We start from the raw sequence: 16,997 nt of genomic DNA, 5'->3' as shown, positions 1-16,997 counted from the left end.
ATTGGCAAGTTTCAACAAAAAGTTTAATTACATATTTATTAATTGCAAGTTTCATTAAGTTCTTGAAAAATTCTTCCCTTTAATTTCATGTTCTATTATATTATTACTATTTTATGTTATATTAATATATTTTTAATAAAATAATATACTTTTTAAAATTTGTTACCTAGCCTGATTATTGCTTTATTATTAATATTCATTATTATTATTTATACGTTATTTCATACGTTTTTATTACATTTTTATACGTTTTATGAGGAAATAACAATTATTCAATTTTGTGTTTAAAATATAAAAAAAAATAAATATATAAAAGAATTATGACATTTTATACTTAAAATAAAGAAAATGACTTTAAAATTTCAAAAGTTATTTTAATTAAAAAATATTCTTTTTTTTAAATTTAATTAAATTTATTTTAATTTTTTTCTATATTTCTCTACATACAGGGTGAGCCATTTTAATTAACGCACGCAATTATTTCGGAAACAAAGCATTTTAGAGAAAAATGTTTCAGACAAAAGTTTTATGGTTTCGAGGGGGCCATAAGATGGTATCATTGGTTCGACACTGAAGAGTCATTTGAAGGTCACGTGAAGGTCACTTCAATTTTTTTAAATGGAACACCCTATATATTTTTGCACACTCTTGTAGCTTATCTCGAGAGCTTTCCAAAACACTATAATTAAGTACCTTTTCATTAAGTACTTTTTGAGTTATGAGGCTTGAAATAATTTCTTAATTTTACATAAACCGTAAGATATCTTGTAAAATATTTATTTTTCGATTATCTTACCTTAATACTTTTACGTACAAAATAATGGGAGGAATCAATTGGTGTAAAGAAAACACATAGTTAACATAGCAACATAGTTGTTTGTTATGTTAACAACATAGTTGTTAACATAACAACATAGTTGTTTTGAAGAAAAAATATGTAATTTGCAATTAACAATTCCATATTTTTTCTTCAAAACAACTATGTGTTTTCTTTACACCAATTGATTCCTCTCATTATTTTGTACGTAAAAGTATTAAGGTAAGATAATCGAAAAATGAATATTTTACAAGATATTTTACGGTTTATGTAAAATTAAGAAATTATTTCAAGCCTCATAACTCAAAAAGTACTTAAAAGGTACTTAATTATAGTGTTTTGGAAAGCTCTCGAGATAAGCTACAAGAGTGTGCAAAAATATATAGGGTGTTCCATTTAAAAAAATTGAAGTGACCTTCACGTGACCTTCAAATGACTCTTCAGTGTCAAACCAATGATACCATCTTATGGCCCCCTCGAAACCATAAAACTTTTGTCTGAAACATTTTTCTCTAAAATGCTTTGTTTCCGAAATAATTGCGTGCGTTAATTAAAATGGCTCACCCTGTATATACATACATACACACACCTACACACACATACTTTTTTTATGTTTCCCCCTTCTCTCCGTCTCTCTCTCTCTCTCTCACACACACACACTTCGCCACGCGCCGCCATTATGTTACAATGAGACCGCCTTCACCGCCACGCACTTTTAGCCACGCGCATTGGCCGATTTTCTTTATTTCTCGTTAATTATTGCGAATATTGCATAACTGTACGAGACTTTTCTTCTAATTTTGAACCAATCTACCTTAATTTTTTAAAGTCATGCTCACTTTCATGACACTCTGTATATATACAGGGTGTCCCATTTTAATGTCCCACCCCAAATAACTTTCTTATTTTTAATTTTAGAAAAAGATGTTTCAGACAAAAGTTGTATGGTTTCAAGGGGGACATAAGGTGGTGTCATTAGTTTGACCTCGAATAGTTGCTTCAAGGTCACGTAAAGATCACCTTCAATTTTTTAAATGAAACCCCTTACTTTCTATTGCATATTCTTGTAGCTTATTTCGAGAGCGTTCCAACCCAGATAGCAAAGTGTCGTCTATTTGACGTCATGAATTAGTCATTCTTATGACGAATCTGACGTTTAAAATGACGTCCTAATGTCGTAAAAATGACGTGGATTTGTCACAGGTACGTTACGTCATATAGTGACGTAAAAAATACGTCACATAGTGACATAAAAAATACGTCATTATTTTCGTGTTATTACCCAGGTACCTGGTAAAAAATTTTTCATATATAATTAGACAAAACTGATTATATCTAGTTATACAAACTTATATATCAATTTTGTCCATATAAAAACAGATATGCTTAGGTATAAATGGATATGAATATATATATATATATTTGTATATTATTATATAAAGGTATATTTTTATAATGAAAGTAACAAATATAGGTTTTTTTGTTTTTTATTGTTGCGTGCTTGTTACAAATTATTTACTAAGTGTTACATCGCATTTTTACTGTCTTACATTTAACTAGATACAGTACAATATCCTTTGTAATCACGTGTATATATATATATATATATATATATATATATATATATATATATATATATATTGATTTCCGACATTCACCCGACATAAAAAAAAATTATATTCGTATATTTATTTCGAAATTTTATTACTTTTTTTAACTACGTTTGTTTTTTAAGATGCAGCCTATATGATGATTCTATCTGAAAATTAGCGTTTTTTTATAATGGATTAAATGTTTTCTCGTATTTCAAAAACACACTTACCTTGGTGGGACTCGAACTCGGGACCTCTGGATCGTGAGCCAACTGCCTTACGTGGTAGACTACTTCTTCATTTAATTTAAGTGTTATATATTATCTACATATGTCATAACTAGCGCAAATATATAATTTTCCATAAATTATTTTAAGAACCAAATTTATCATTAAGAAACAAATTCAGTTTTAAGAAAGTAATAAAATTTCGAAATAAATATACGAATATAATTTTTTTTTAATGTCAGGTCAATGTCGGACACCAGTTGTCGCGGTATTGCCAACGTTGACCCGTGAGTCGGCATCTGGCAAGAGTCGATTAACCTCGCTTGGGCAGATGTCGCGCCGCGATCGAATAATGACAGTCGGTTTGCCGTGATATCGCCAATGTCGGCCCGACGTTTAACGTTGGGCAAGAGTTGGCAAACCTTACCTGGGTATATATAGTAATATGGCATATTTTTTATTTTATTTATAGTTGATTGATAAACGATTGTGTAATATATATATATATATATATATATATATATATATATATATATAATTTGTAATATAAGCACGCGTACAATATATTACACAATCGTTTATCAATCAACTATAAATAAAATAAAAAATGTGCCATATTACTATATGCCATATAGTTCATATCTAGAAAATAGTCTAATCCATAATTATAATATATCCATAAGTATTAATTATAATATATAACAGTAACGCTCTCCAAAATGTGTTCGTATCTCACATTATATATGTATATATATTTCTTTAAGAATAAACAAACACACTTCTTATTAATGTGAAAATGGTGCTTTTTTCCTTATTTTATTTTATTTATATATACCTTTTATATATACATATATATATAATACATATATAATAATACATGCAATGCATTTGTTTGCTGAATATGTCATATCAAGCTTGGCTATCTGGGTACAGGACGTCATGAATTAGTTGCTATAATGACGTTAGTAGTACGTCGTCGATTGGGGTATCCGTCTGACGTTAATAATTGGTAAAAGATGTGACGTTGCAAATACGTCGTTGGTTGGATAAATACGGAACGTCATTAATTGGTTGCTGTAATGATGTTACTAGTACGTCGTCGATTGGAGTATGTTTCACGTTAATAATTGGAAAAAATATGACGTTGCAAGTACGACGTAGGTTGGATAAACACAGGACGTCATTAATTGGTTAAAAAAATGACGTCATTATTACGTCTTACATAGGTAATATGACGTCAATTATCTAAAATGACTAACTAATGACGTCATATAGACGTCACCTTGCTATCTGGGAAAACACTATAATTAAGTTAGTTTTCATTAAGTACTTTCCGAGTTATGAGACTTGAAGTAATTTCTTAACTTTACATAAACCATAAAATATTTAATAAAATAAACATTTTTCGATTATCTTACCTGAATACTTCTATGTACAAAATAATGAGACAAATTAATTGGTGTAAAGAAAAAACATAGTTGTTTCCAAGAAAAAATATGTTACTTGCAATTAACAATTACATATTTTTTCTTCAAAACAACTATGTGTTTTCTTTACACCAATTGATTCCTCTCATTATTTTGTACGTAAAAGCATTAAGGTAAGATAATCGAAAAATGAATATTTTACAAGATATTTTACGGTTTATGTAAAATTAAGAAATGATTTCAAGCCTCATAACTTGGAAAGTACTTAATGAAAACTAACTTAATTATAGTGTTTTGGAAAGCTATCGAGATGAGCTGCAAGAATATGTAATAAAAAGTAGGCGATTCCATTTAAAAAATTGAAAGTGGCCTTCACGTGACCTTCAAGTAACTATTCAAGGTCAAACTAATGACACCACCTTATGTCCCCCTTGAAACCATACAACTTTTGTCTGAAACATCTTTTTCTAAAATTAAAAATAAGAAAGTTATTTGGGGTGGGACATTAAAATGGGACACCCTGTGTATATATATATATATATATATATATATATATATATATATACAGGGTGCGCCAAAAGTCTGGATACACCTAAATATCTCACAAACGGTGCATTTTAGAAAAAAATGTTTCAGGCAAAAGTTGTTTGGTTTCGAGGGAGCCACAAGACGTTACCATTGATTTGACCTTGAAGAGTTATTTGAAGGTCACGTGAAGGTCACTTCAATTTTTTTAAATGGAACACCCTATATATTTTTGCACACTTTTGTAGCTTATCTCGAGAGCTTTCCAAAACACTATAATTAAGTACCTTTTCATTAAGTACTTTTTGAGTTATGAGGCTTGAAATAATTTCTTAATTTTACATAAACCGTAAGATATCTTGTAAAATATTTATTTTTCGATTATCTTACCTTAATACTTTTACGTACAAAATAATGGGAGGAATCAATTGGTGTAAAGAAAACACATAGTTAACATAGCAACATAGTTGTTTGTTATGTTAACAACATAGTTGTTAACATAACAACATAGTTGTTTTGAAGAAAAAATATGTAATTTGCAATTAACAATTCCATATTTTTTCTTCAAAACAACTATGTGTTTTCTTTACACCAATTGATTCCTCTCATTATTTTGTACGTAAAAGTATTAAGGTAGGATAATCGAAAAATGAATATTTTACAAGATATTTTACGGTTTATGTAAAATTAAGAAATTATTTCAAGCCTCATAACTCAAAGAGTACTTGACGAAAAGGTACTTAATTATAGTGTTTTGGAAAGCTCTCGAGATAAGCTACAAGAATGTGTAATGACAAATAGTAGGTTCCATTTAAGAAATTGAAGGTGACCTTTATGTGACCTACAAATAACTCTTCAAGGTCAAACCAATGGTACCATCTTATGGCCCCCTCGAAACCAAACAACTTTTGTCTGAAACATTTTTCTCTCCCGGGCTTGGTTTTCGAGATATTTGACTGGATGGATTAAAATGGGCCACCCTGTATATATATATTGTTGCGCCCGCGGAACGATATTTATCGAACGCGCGCGACACAACCGATCGGCACACGCTAATTACGCGACACCCGCGCACTCGTAAATAATGACACGGTTTAAATAATTAAGAGAACTTTAATAACAGAACACAGAACTCAGAGAACACACAATAACGATATTAATAAGCCGCGGATCGAAACGCGTCCGTATAGCTCGACAGCTATTTTCCGACTCAAATGACGGCTGCTCCATCAACAATTCCTTGACAACGAGATCTTCTTCCTCTTTCAAGACAGACTCGACCGCGACTCAAACCAGGGACGTAACACTTGCCCTCCTCTTCGAAAGATTGTCGTCCCGACAATCACAAAATGGCAAGTTTCTTCAGGAATCTGGTCGAATTATAGTTCCCGATGTGCTTCCATGTTCTCCCTGAACTGCTGTTCCAGGTTACCGAACTGCACACCTTCTTGGGACCAAACGACTCCAGTGATTCCACAAATTTCCTCCAAAGACTAAAATCTTCAGGCCAGAGGGGGGGGGGGGTATCTTCCCGTGGACCCTTCGTTCTCCCAAGAGAACTTCTCAGGCCCCTGCCTCGGCATTCGCCCGAAGACCCACGGGAAAACCACGGGTTAAAAACCGTGGGTGAGGCAGCCTTTATCCCTTCTGGTTATCGTCGTCTTTCTCTCTCCTTAATCCTTCCTTTTTTCCCTCGTTGTCAAATTCGGAATTATTACCAAAATTTCTTTTCCTTAAACAACAAAAACAATTAAACGAGTTACAAGCACCAAACTTTTTCATCCATAACTCTTTCCCCACGGGCCTCGGATGTAGAGCCATTCCCTAATCAAAATAAATTCGGGAGTCCCTCCCACAACACTTCGAGGATTACTCTACCAATTAATAATTCATTCAAAGATAATTAGAACCAATACAACCATTATTAAAACAAGCACCGGAAATCACGAATATTGTCATCCAGGCATTCTAATGAAAGAATTAATCCCCTATCCAAGATACATCCGAACCCGCCTTAATTTTACACACACCAGTTCATTCTTTCTTTAAGAAAATTTTAAAAAGGAAACATTTTTAACATAACGTTTTTTTTTAACATAAACAAACCACGCGTGCCGATCTGACCGCGTTTAGCCGCTCTCACAAAATTATTATTTATAATATTGGAGCGACTTAGCTGTGACTGTGGAGACCAGCTTCCTCGCAGAAGCGGCCGACTCCGTCGCCCTCGCCGTCTCCGACGCCGCCGACTTCGACGCTCGCGTTTCCGTCGCTCTCGGCTCCGACGGCGGCTCGGATTGCTCGCGCCTCCTCCTCTTTGCAGCTAGCGTTGCCATCGCACAGAGAAGACACTGCGTGTCCGTCGATCCCGGACGAGCCCCCAAAATGTTGCGTCCGCGGAACAATATTAATCGAACGCGTGCGACACAAACGATCGGCACACGCTGATTACGCGGCACCCGCGCTCTCGTAAATAAGAACTCGGTTGTTAAGAACTCAAGAACTTTAATGAACACAACACTGAACTCAGAGAACACAGAATGTAACGATAATTAACAAGCCGCGGATCGAAACGCGTCCGCACAGCCCGACAGCTGGCTCCGGACTCTAATATGGTGCCGGAAAACAACAACACGCCGGTTGTTAATAAACAGCCCACTTAGCGATGATACACGGGAGATCGCAGGAAAGTAGGCGCTCAGGGATCGATAAATCAGGGACGCAACACATATATATATAGAGGTATATGTATATATACCTCTTCCTCTTTCAATCTTCTTCCCTTTTCTTCCGAATATATATATTTATCTTCTTCTTTCTTCTTACTCCTCCTTTTACAAATTTTTCTTGCATCCTTCTGTTCCTTTATCCCTCTCACCCTCTCTCTCTCTTCCTATTTTGTTCTTTTTTTTAAACAATTTTTCGTCGAACTATCTAAATAAAAAGTAAAAATGTGTGTGAACACTATATTTTCTTTTTTCTTCTTTTATAATATTTTTTCTCTCTCTCTCTCTATAGACACACACACACGCACGCACGCACATACGCGCGCGCGCGCACGCGCGCGCACACACACGCACACACACACACACACACACACACACACACACACACACACACACACACACATATATATATATATAGGGTGTAACTGAATTCAAGATAAATATTTTAATGATAAATTCTTTGTAATATTTTAAGACGAAAATTCTAATACGAAAATGTCGAGGCTGTAATAGTTTTCAAATGGGAAAAGTTTTCGCGAATTCACGTATACCCTGTATATACAGGGTGGGCCATTTTAATCCATCCAGTCGAATATCTCGAAAACCAAGCCCGGGAGAGAAAAATGTTTCAGACAAAAGTTGTTTGGTTTCGAGGGGGCCATAAGATAGTACCATTGGTTTGACCTTGAAGAGTCATTTGAAGGTCACGTGAAGATCACTTCAATTCTTTTAAATGGAACACCCTATATATTTTTGCACTCTTTTGTAGCTTATCTCGAGTGCTTTCCAAAACACTATAATTAAGTTAGTTTTCATTAAGTACTTTCCGAGTTATGAGGCTTGAAATCATTTCTTAATTTTACATAAGCCGTAAAATATCTTGTAAAATATTCATTTTTCGATTATTTTACCTTAGTACTTTTATGTACAAAATAATGAGAGGAATCAATTGGTGTAACGAAAACACATAATTGTTTCGAAAAAAAAAATGTAATTGTTAATTGTAAATTACATTTTTTCTTTCGAAACAATTATGTGTTTTCTTTACACCAATTGATTCCTCTCATTATTTTGTACATAAAAGTATTAAGGTAAGATAATCGAAAAATAAATATTTTACAAGATATTTTACGGTTTATGTAAAATTAAGAAATGATTTCAAGCCTCATAACTCAGAAAGTTCTTAATGAAAACTAACTTAATTATAGCGTTTTGGATAGCTCTCGAGATGAGCTACAAGAATGTGTGAAAATATATAGGGTGTTCTATTTAAAAAAATTGAAGTGACCTTCACGTGACCTTCAAATGACTCTTCAAGGTCAAACCAATGGTACCATCTTATGGCCCCCTCGAAACCAAACAACTTTTGTCTGAAACATTTTTCTCTCCCGGGCTTGGTTTTCGAGATATTCGACTGAATGGATTAAAATGGGCCACCCTGTATATACAGGTTGTTACATTTTAAAAAAACGCAACTCGATAATTCCTCAACGACGCATTTTCAGCAAAAATGTTTCAGACAAAAGTTGTATAGTTTCGAAAGGGACATAAGATGGTGTTATTAATTTGTCCTTGAATTTGTACTTGAAGGTCACGTGAAGGTCACTTTCAATTTTTTAAACGGAACCCCCTATTTTTTATTACATATTCTCGTAACTTACCTCGAGAGCTTTTCAAAACACTATAATTAAGTTATTTTTTGTTCATTACTTTTTTAGTTATAAGGCTTGAAATAATTTTTCAAATTTATATATGTATAAACCATAAAATATCTCATAAAATATTCACTGTTCAATGATCTTACCTGAATAATTTTAGGCACAAAATATTGAAAGGAATTCATTGGTGTAAAAAAATACATAGTTATCTTTAAGAAAAGATATGTAACTGTTAATTGCAAATTACATATTTTCTTTTTAAATAACTATGTATTTTTTTACACCAATGGATTTCATTCATTATTTTTTGCTTAAAAGTATTGAGGTAAGATCATCGAACAATGAATACTTTATAATTTAACTTTACTTAAATCAAGGAGATTGTAAGATTGATTACTTACAATAAACAATAATGAATAAGCATAATAAACATGTTATTACTTAAAAAGTCAGATAAAGTTTAAAATAAATAAATTTTGATACTGTTAATAAAAATTATTTATTTTTTATTTTTAGATTGTAGTAAAATAAAATGACTTGATTCTATACAATATTCTATAAATTGTAAATATGCAAATATACAGGTATAAATATACAGGTATAAATTTGCTCCATTTCATTCACGTTTTTGAAATAAATTGTTTAGTGCATGTAATGCACATAGCTCCTTTACCTACAATTTGCAATCTCATTTCAACTAATACATTTATAAAAATGAATGACATGTACACGCACCGGCAGGAATGGTGTCCCGGTATGCTTGTGTGACGCTCACTGACGTCACACTCATACAAGCGAAGCGCGCATGTACGCGAGCCAGGCAGCGAGAGAGAAAGTGGGGGTAGAGTAGTGGGGGGCATTCCGATGTTGCGTCCTTCGCGCACATCACAAGAGCGAGAGAGAAAGCACTATAAGACGTGATACTGAGTTAGAGATGTCCGATAGCCGTCTCTCTCGCTCGACGCTCGAACGAGAGAGTGCGAGCGAGACAGCTATATACCGCGCGGGACACCGCGCTATTTCTATACATGTCTTGCGCTCCAGTATCGATATGCGTACTTCTCTTTTCTTTCTTTAAGAAATGCGGCTTAATCGCGTGCACTAAAGGTCGGCATTCATTCTATTAAATTAAATAATAATTAAATTATATAAAAAGATAAAATTTTATGAACAAATTCTTGGCTCGCGTACGTGCGCGCTTCGCGCGTGTGCGTATGACGTCGGCTGTCCACACATACATACGGGACACATACATACGGGACACCATTCCTGCCGGTGCGTGTACATGTTAAAAATTAATGTCAAAAAATATTTTTTGTTGTATTATATTTTTTATGCATAAATGTATAACAATAATTTATATATAAAGAATATACAGTTATATTATCAAATCTTAATTGTCATTTAAACATTTATAAAGCACATGTATATACAAATCAATTTAAAAAAAAATATTTATTTCATTAATTCTATTAATGTTCTAATGTCAAAACTGTCCTATAACTATATTCTAATGTAAAAATTATATTAATGTCAAAAAATATTTTTTGTTGTATTATATTTTTTATGCATAAATGTATAACAACTATCTATAAATAAAGAATATACAATAATATTATCAAATCTTACTTGTCGCTTATTTTGTGCCTAAAACTATTGAGGTAAAATCGAACATTGAATATTTTATGACATATTTTATAGTTTATATGTAAATTTGAGAAATTATTTCAAACCTCTTAACTCAAAGTATTGAATAAAAAATAACTTAATTAGTGTTTTGAAAAGCTCTTGAGGTAAGCTACAAGAATATATAATGAAAAATAGGGGGTTTCTTTTAAAAAAACAAAGTTGAATTCCATATGACCATGGCACATTCACACAAGGTCAAACCAATGGTACCAACTTATGTCCTCTTTCGAATAAAACAACTTTTGTTTTAAACGTTTTTTGATACAAGCCTTGGTTTTCGAGAAAAATCAATGCATCACTTAAAATGGGCCACCCTGTATATATGTATATATATTTACCAAAATTAATTTTAATCAAAATTCTTTAAAAAATTATTTTTATTATTATTGAAGATTATTATTGTGATCAATAAAATAAATTTTATAACTTGTGAAATGCAGGAGAAGATAATATACCAAAATGTGTACTTTAAAAAGCTAATTATATTATATCTATTTTAATAATATAATTAATATTATACAGGGTGATTCTGAACAAACGTTTGTCTTTAAAATATCAAATTCTTGAATGAATTCTAAGACGATTTTTCCTCTTGCAAAATTTTGCCCGGAGCTTAGTTTTTAAACTATAAAGGAAAATAGTTAACTACTTACGGAATGAGTACAAGAGGTAGGCAGGGACGGTGCGATATAGGCGATTACGTGTGGCGCTCGCCGCGATCAGCTGATTGCTATACGCGATGACTGTAACAATCAGTGTGTGTGTGTGTGTGTGTGTGTGTGCGTACACATTCTCACACACACACACTGATCGCGTATAGCAATCAGCTGATCGCGGCGAGCGCCACACATAATCGCCTATATCGCGCCGTCCCTACCTACCTCTTGTACTCGTTCCGTAAGTAGTTAACTATTTTCCTTTATAGTATAAAAACTAAGCTCCGGGCAAAATTTTGCAAGAGGAGAAATCGTCTTAGAATTCATTCAAGAATTTGATATTTTAAAGACAAACGTTTGTTCAGAATCACCCTGTATATCCGTTTTATATTATGTACATATTTATATGTGCAATTTCAAAAATATTATATTTTATAATTTAACTTTATGTAAATCAAGAAGATTATAAGATTGTAAGATTGATTACTTGCAATAAACAATAATGAAAAAGCATAATAAACATATTATTACTTAAAAAGTCAGATCAAGTTTCAAATAAATAAATTTTGATACTGTTAGTAAAGCTTTATAGTTAATAAAAATTATTTATTTTTTATTTTTATAATAAAATAAAATGACTTGATTCTATAGAATATTTTGTAAATTGTAAATCTGTCAATATACAGGTATCAATTTGCAAAATTGCATTCACGTTATTGAAACAAATTGTTTAATGCATATAATGCACATAGCTCCTTTATCTACAATTTGCAATCTTATTTCAACTAATAATATTTTATTTTATTTTATTTATTTTACTTTATTTAATAATATAGAACAGTATTATTACCTTTTTATATTATATTCCTCCTTTTCTCTTTCTTTCTATCTTTCTATATCTCTTTATCTTTTTCTCTGCTTCTTTTTTACTTAATTTTGCTCTTCTTTAATTTTACTAAAACTTCTCTCTCTCTCTCTCTCTCTCTCTCTCTCTCTCTAAATAAATCATTTAAATTAATTATATATTATGATTATCGATGATAAAAACTCAAACAAATACTTCAAATAAAAAAAATATAAATAACAAATAAAGAAATTATTTAAAAATCCTTATTAATTATATTTAACAAAATATATAAGATATAATGTAAATAATGTAGTTATATAAATAAATTGTGTAATAAATATATAATTACCTAATATTATATTCCTTCTTTTTTCTCTCTCTTTCTCTTTCTCTCTTTCTCTATATTCTCTCTCTGTTCTATCTTTCCTTTATCTTCTCTCTCTTTCTCTTTTTTTCTCGCTTTTTATGCTTATTCTTCTTCGACTTTAAATAAATAAAACATTTATATTAATATCCCTCTTTCACTATCTCTCTTTTAATACTCTATTAAACATCATTATACTTTTTCTCTCACTCTGTTTTTTCGTGTATTTTCTAACTTTAAATAAAACATTTACATTAATTATATATTATGATTATCAATGATAAAAACTCAAACAAATACTTCAAATAAAAAAATATAAATAACTCAAATAAAAAAAATATTTAAAAATCCTTATTAATTATATTTAACAAAATATATAAGATATGTAAATAATGTAGTTATATAAATAAATTATGTAATAAATATATAATTACCTAATATTATATTCCTTCTTTTTTCTCTCTCTTTCTCTATCTTCTCTCTCTGTTCTATCTTTCCTTTATCTTCTCTCTCTCTCTCTCTCTCTCTCTCTCTCTTTTTCTCGCTTTTTATGCTTATTCTTCTTTGACTTTAAATAAATAAAATATTTATATTAATATCCCTCTTTCACTATCTCTTTTTTAATACTCTATTATATTTTATTATACTTTTCATAAATTTTACAAAAATTTTGAGGCTACAATAATTTTTGAATTATAAGCAATTAAAGTTTGCAAATGATATCGTAAAATTCGCGTGCTGAGATCCATAACAACATTTATACATTTACAGGTGTAGCGATCTGTCATCTGTTATTGATTTTTTCACGTTAGGTGATATTGATTTTTACTACACAGCTAATTTCATTTAAATAATAACTCAAAGAAAAAAAGGATTTAAAAATCATTAATTCCTAGTAGATATGGGCCACTATGGTGCGTCAAAACAAACCCCCACCACTCGGCCCCTGGCGCCGTGGGCGTGGCTAGGTGAAGTGGAGGGAGGCGTTCTGATTGGTGGAAACAATGCCGCACCTCCCGAAGTCTCGATTTTGATTGGCTTGCACCATAGTGGTCCAGAGTTTGATTGGCTTGCACCATAGTGGTCCAGAGTTTGATTGGCTCGCACCATAGTGGCCCAGAGCTGCGATTGGTCGACGCCGGCTATGTCGCCGATTTATCAATTTTTTATTTCCCTACCTCCGCGGTACTAGACTCGAAGAAGCAATCCTCCTCCCACTCTAGCCCTGGCCCACCTGTATAGGGTTCCGAGTCAAATTCCCGTTACCTAGCCCTTAGTCGCTCTCGCTACGTCTTGGCAGAACGAACCCTCCCCCCCCACCTACTGACTTTCGGAGGGTAGCCGGCGGTATATGTCTCGAGGAAACAATCCTTACCTCTCCACTCCGTCTCGGGGCCCGCTATGGAAAATCGAAACAAGCCCCCTCCGCTCGAACGGTTCATGACGCACTTTATCGGAAAAAGAGACAAAGCATCTCAGTAGGAGACAATAATTATTATAATTATTATAATTATTATAATTATTATAATTAGACTACATTGCACTACAGAGGTAAAAAGATGAACATGCGGATGATTGAACGCGAGGCGGGGGTGTTATAAAGGAAGAAGGAAAAAGTTAAAAGTATTAAACACGAATTAAGATAAAAAATTTTCACATTTATTAATATTTTTCAAAACCAGCCATTTTTTAATAAAATTTTTGCTTATTATTAATATGCAGAAATATATACAAAGAAGAATTATATTTATATTGTTATAAATTTTACATTTTTCTTATGCTACTTACAATATTTATAATTCTATTTTTTAAAATAAAATTGGAAAATGCGCGACTTTTATTTAAAAAAGAAAAAGTCACCCAAGAAATAAGAATATTGTTATACCGCCACATATCCGTATGGTAGCGAATATCTGCTATTGATAAATCTACGCTTTACTAATACCGGCGCACATATTTTTGTTTCACTTCGCGTAACAATTTCATGAAACGCCGTACGTCGAATCGCATTAAAGCGTAGATTTATCGAAGTTTCGTTATTTTCTTCTTCTTCGTTTTCCTGTGTGTCTTTTTCTCTCGCTAATAGTAGCTTTTTTATAGCATTAAAATTAATTCGTCGCGAGTTCTCGTAATTGAGAGTAATATCCTTAACTTTACAAGTTTCGTGAGTATTACCCTCCGGTGTTCGCACGATGTAGGCGTAAAATTTCGGGCCCCCGGACACGAACGCCTCGATATAGCTACCGCGGCCGTAGTTTTCGAGTTCATCCGTCATGTCGCCTAGAAAATTTCCCGTAGGCGGCATGTATTCGTTCGAATCACCGGTGCTTATAAAAATACACGAATCCGTATCGTAATATAATACACGACGATCTAAACGTTCTAAGTACTCGTACAATTTTAAACGCGCTAGTGCAGTCGTATACGCTGCTATCACGACGTTTGTTATCGGCGAGGGAACGAGAGCCTCTTGTTGCAGTCGCCACGAAACATACATTACCTCGTCATTCACGGGTAATATGTCGGTTATCTCGTATTCGGCGCTCGTTAGTAATGTCGCAAAACGTTGTTGTGTTTTTACGATTTCGGTAGTCGGCAAATTGGATCGTTGGCCGAATTTTCCCCAGAATGAATTTAAGTACAGTTTCGCAACCGAGCGTAAACCAGGATTCCGCGCGATGTTTCGCTTATCAAGAATGATACCCTCAGTTTTTTCATATTCTCTCAAGTATCGCTCTTTTGCCTCATCGTCGTTTTCCCCGCATTCGCTCGGCCAACCACTGGCTTCCTGTTTAAGCTGTAAAAACGTATTAATATATTCGGCGAACAATCCACCTTGCCGCGACGCACGATCGTATTGGCTAACTCTATATTGCCAAATTTCGCTTACCGACGTTACGAGATAACCTTTCTCGACGGCCTTGCGTAATTCGCAGGTTACCCAGGTACCCTCGAATTCACGCTCGCTATCATTATGAGTGCACGGTGTCTGAGAAAATGTTTCGCAGCAACTACGGCATAACGCGAAGAGTAATTTTCCTCGTGCGCGATGCGGAAGTACGGGGTGAAATAAATCACGAGGAGGGAGTACTCTACAGCGTATGAGGCCTTCGAGCGAGTCGAAATTATAATTCGGTGACCTTCCGACTAACGCGCTACATTCATCGCCGACGTAAATTTCCGGATGACCGATCGGAAAAGCGCCCGTCTTCAATACAAACGGGTATAAAGAGCATACGTCGACGTAGCGTATTTTCTCCGTACCTGTGACTTCGTATTGAGTTGCGATATTTCCCGTACACCCACCGAAAAACGCGTCGCGAGGATCGAGCGGTGGTGTTTCTACCATCGGATGGTTCGCGAGAAAATCATACATTACGCGATTGTCGCGCATTTCTTGGTCGAAGGCGCACTCCCACTTTTCCGACACTATGTATCCCCGCTGACGAAGGCGCCATGAAACTGCGAGAGTTCGTTCATATCGCGAATTTAATGTATCTCCGCGATCCTCCCCCGACGAAAGCGCTTTATCGCGATTTACAGGGAAACAAGTTGGACATCCGTGCCAAAAGCAACCGTGAAATTGCAACACGTGACGCTGCGTCCTTCCCGCAACAGACGTTTCGAAATAACCATCGACGAGCGTACCCTCGATCGTGCGATATTCCCGCGCACGCCCCGCGTGATTTATACGACGGTCGAGTTCGCGCTCCATCCATATCAGCCATTGTAAGGCTTTACGCGAATGATTGCTCGCGCATCTGTATCCCCCCGTAGGAATAATGCCTATCGTATCGGCTTGCAAAAAGTTTTTCCGGAAAACCGTCATGCAGGTCGAAGCAATAGTTGTACATTCCTCGAACGGGCATACATTTCCGCGATCTAGAAAAATTTTTCTAAACGCTACGCACGCTCGTCGAAGAATATCAACATCGTTACGACAATAGCGCACTATCTCGCGTTGGAAGTCGAACACGGTATTTTTTTCCCTCATTTCGGTATGCCATGTGAGAAAGCGTTCGCGCTCTTGCGATTTCATGTTATCCGGAGAATAATATTGTACATCGGGTAACGGTCCGACGTACGTTTGATTTTCGATAGTATTAAATAAATGCGGAAAAATGCCCTTATCCTCAGTATCCTTTAGCCCGAAAGCCTTAGGTAATTCGGATAAGCGCATCGGCATATAATTAACGCTATCGATGAATTTTGTATGTCCCGCGGTTAAAAGAATAATTTTTGTGCAGTTTAAAATTACTTTCGGTTCAATATCCCTACAATTTTCCACGATATATTTCAAAATAAATTGCGCGTCGAACGCTTTCACATTATGCGCTATACAAATTATGTGTTTAAAATATTTTACCGGACGCGTAACGAAATCTACAAACTGTTTAACCGGATCGCGTTGAAATACGAACTCTCGCACTCCGCACCAACGACACCACACGGACATGTTATTTTCCCCC

The 16,997-nt window shown here is 34.0% G+C and overlaps 1 long non-coding RNA gene across 3 annotated transcripts in view; it reads right to left on the bottom strand.

Annotated features, from left to right (window-relative positions):
• Nucleotides 1–5,687: 5,687 nt before the first annotated feature.
• LOC145960913 (uncharacterized) overlaps nucleotides 5,688–16,997 on the bottom strand; it is a 55,631-nt gene continuing 44,321 nt past the window's right edge. The window contains exons 2-6 of one of the 3 annotated variants that reach the window (XR_014435493.1): nucleotides 13,904–13,976; nucleotides 12,963–13,096; nucleotides 12,514–12,647; nucleotides 12,168–12,309; nucleotides 5,688–7,522 (exon numbers count right to left, since the gene is read on the bottom strand). This is a non-coding gene — a long non-coding RNA (uncharacterized LOC145960913). The remainder of the gene's footprint in view (nucleotides 7,523–12,167; nucleotides 12,310–12,513; nucleotides 12,648–12,962; nucleotides 13,097–13,903; nucleotides 13,977–16,997) is intronic. The other 2 variants (XR_014435491.1, XR_014435492.1) reach the window with 2 other exon arrangements.

Source organism: Camponotus vicinus, unplaced genomic scaffold, assembly GCF_025532165.1.
Source record: "Camponotus vicinus isolate PSW18456_S1 unplaced genomic scaffold, iyCamVici1.0 SCAF_10, whole genome shotgun sequence".
Lineage (NCBI taxonomy): Eukaryota > Metazoa > Arthropoda > Insecta > Hymenoptera > Formicidae > Camponotus > Camponotus vicinus.
The sequence above is the reverse complement of the archived record's forward strand: the minus strand, read 5'-3'. Positions and strand labels throughout refer to the sequence as shown.